This window comes from Sceloporus undulatus, chromosome 1 (genome assembly GCF_019175285.1).
Source record: "Sceloporus undulatus isolate JIND9_A2432 ecotype Alabama chromosome 1, SceUnd_v1.1, whole genome shotgun sequence".
NCBI lineage: Eukaryota > Metazoa > Chordata > Lepidosauria > Squamata > Phrynosomatidae > Sceloporus > Sceloporus undulatus.
In genome coordinates this window covers 341368135-341371083 of record NC_056522.1, presented here as the reverse complement: position 1 = coordinate 341371083, position 2949 = coordinate 341368135, and positions in this window count along the sequence as shown.

Below are 2949 nucleotides of genomic sequence, written 5' to 3'. Positions count from 1 at the left end.
CTCTTTTGAATTCGTTGTATCTCTATATAGTGAACTAAAAAATTTATGAAATACATTTTGAATTTTATGATTTTCCGTATATCTCTTTTCTCCCTCTTGTATTTCCATAATTACATTTCACCAGTTCTGATAAAGAATGAAAAATTTTTGTTATGAAATCTTGCCCAAGGCACCAACTGGATCATTTATGTCAACACACTTAGTACTTTTGCTAAGTACATTACATTTGCTGGGGTTCTCTGAATTAGTTCCTTTATCATATTCCTTATTTTTATTTTTCTCTCCTCTGGCAGGACAACATAAGCTTTCTCTGTGCCCGTTTGTACATCTAAATGAGTTATTATTTTTATCAGATTCAGGTAACTCTTATCATTACTATGAATCCAAGATCCTCCAGACAGAGAACTGACCTCTTGAGAGCTAGCATAGTTTTTTTTCTTGATCTTCTGTCTTCACTAAGATGTTGTCTAAATAAGGATATAGATACACTTGTTGTTGTCTCAGGTATGTGCCAAAACTTCAGTGAAAATTGTTGGAGCTGATGCTAGGCCAAATGGCACAGCCCTGAACTTTAAAAGTTGACCTTTGAATTCAAAATGGAGAAATCTCCTGCAGCCTGGATTCACTGATAAGTGTAGATATACTTTTCACAAATCTACAGATAACAATAACTCATCCAATCCCAAACTGTTCAAAATTGTTTGTAAAGTTTCCATTTTGAATTTTTGTACTGGACAAACAGATATTTTAGATGCAAAATTGGTGTGTATACTTTCGCCATTGTGTTTGGATACCATGAAAAATAAAGAATAGACTAGTTAGTCAGTCAGTCATCCTTTATCTATTAATATCTAATAGATGAATAGATGCCTGACCTCTTTTTGCACAATCTGTCTTTTTCTAAATCCTTTTGATCGTGGTGAAGGAAGAAATCTTCTTTTTGGTCTTTCTTGAAATTGAATTTTGCAACCTGTATTTACAATCTCTGACACATATTTGTCTGATGTTATGTTACCATAGGTTATCAAAATGAATACGTCTTCCTCCCACCAGTATCTTCCTTGAGCCAGTACTGTGACTTTCCAACGCTATACCTTTCCTAATTGCTGTGCATTCTGCTGTTTGATCTGAAAATCTGACCTGTTCCATTGAGGCTTGAAAGATCTAAAATCCTGGTGTCTCTGAACATGTCTTCCTCCATTAAAGGAATAAGAGTTATTTCTGTAAACTTTCCTGACCACTTTTCTCCTCTGAGTTGTTGGCAAGCCTTTTTTTTTTTGTTTTGTTTTTGGTCTTTTCCCTCTACAGTCAGCCCTTGATATCCATGGAGGTTCCATTCCAGACCCCTCATGGATGCCAAATACAGCAGGATCTCAAGTCCCATTATAGTTGGCGCAACTATAAGTGCGGCCATATGCACGCGACATCATTGGAGAGAATGGGACAGGAGCATCCATGGATGCTCCAAACCACAGATGGCAAGCCCACTGATATGGAGGGCTGACTATAGTAACACTTTACTCAGAGCCTTCTCAATTAGTTCCAGCCTTGTAATCAACATCCCAATGTCTCAGCCAAATCAAATGCTTTCCTACTGCAACAGCTGCAGTTGCCCTGGTTGAATAAGCTGCTGCATCATAACTGACATCTGCCACATACTGATGCAGTTTATCTAACCTGTTCAACAATATCTGCAATGAGCGGGCTCACATTTCTTCTGTGTCAAGAATATCTTGTACCCACAACATCCTTTTTAATTCTGTAATTTTTTAGCTTATTTTTAACCTGTTTATTGCATTGTTGGTGTTTTTATGTCTGCATACTGTTTGTAAAATTTTGTACATTACTGTACTTGCTGTAACCCGCTTTGATCTGCATAGGAAAAGCGAGATACAAATAAACAGTTTATTATTATTATTATCCTTGGTCTTGCAAACATTGAAGCAGCCATAGACACTCTAATCGCCAGACCGGAAGCTTTGTGGGCTCTGCTAGAAGACAAACCAATTATCTTTTCATCTACATCTTTAAGAGTCGTGTCCTCTTCCTGAGGAAGAGCCAAATTCAGAACCACAGCTGATACAGGATCATCGATCAATGGAATTTATAATTGCTTCATCAATTCTTTCTCAAACCAATATAATTTTTTCTATCATTAGTGAATCTTTTAAAACCCAATGGATTTTCTCATTCATACTCTAATAGTTTTTTAAAAAACATTTCAGGTACAGGGAGCTCTACATCTTTAGATGGCATATATTGCAACACTCTTGCCAATATATGAGACTTCCTCTGACCTACTGAATCTCCTTGAATTGACTCCCCTGAAGGTAATACAGTGGATGCCCCATGTATTAGAAATATAATGACATAGCAAAATAATATCCCTTATAAAAAATGGAAAATGAAGGTTTGACATTTGAAATTTATACTTTTTTGGAACATTTTCAAACCACGGATGCTTGAATCCATGTATAAAAATCCATGTATAAGAAGGGTCGATTGTAAATCCAAGTAAGTAATATCTTTTAAATAAACTTTTTAAAATGATCTGAGTGGCGAAACAAGACTGCCCTAAAGCTGTGCGGTTGCTGTGGTCCTTTCACCCTAGTACGGCGCCAGTACCGTGCATTAGTGCCATCTGTACCGCACCATAGAATCATAGAATTGGAAGAGACCATAAGAGCCATCCAGTTCAATATGAAATCCCTTCAAATACTTAAATAGGGCTATCATGTCACTCCTTAAACATCTCTTCTCCAGGCTAAACATACCCAGCTCCCTAAGTCTCTCTTCATAAGGCATGGTTTCCAGATCCATTACCATTTTGGTTGCCCTCCTCAGAACACACTCCAGTTTGTCAACATCCTTTTTGAACTGTGGTGCCCAGAACTGGACACAGGATTCCTCTAATTTCTCTAACTTTTAAAATTTTATTGATATTTTCAT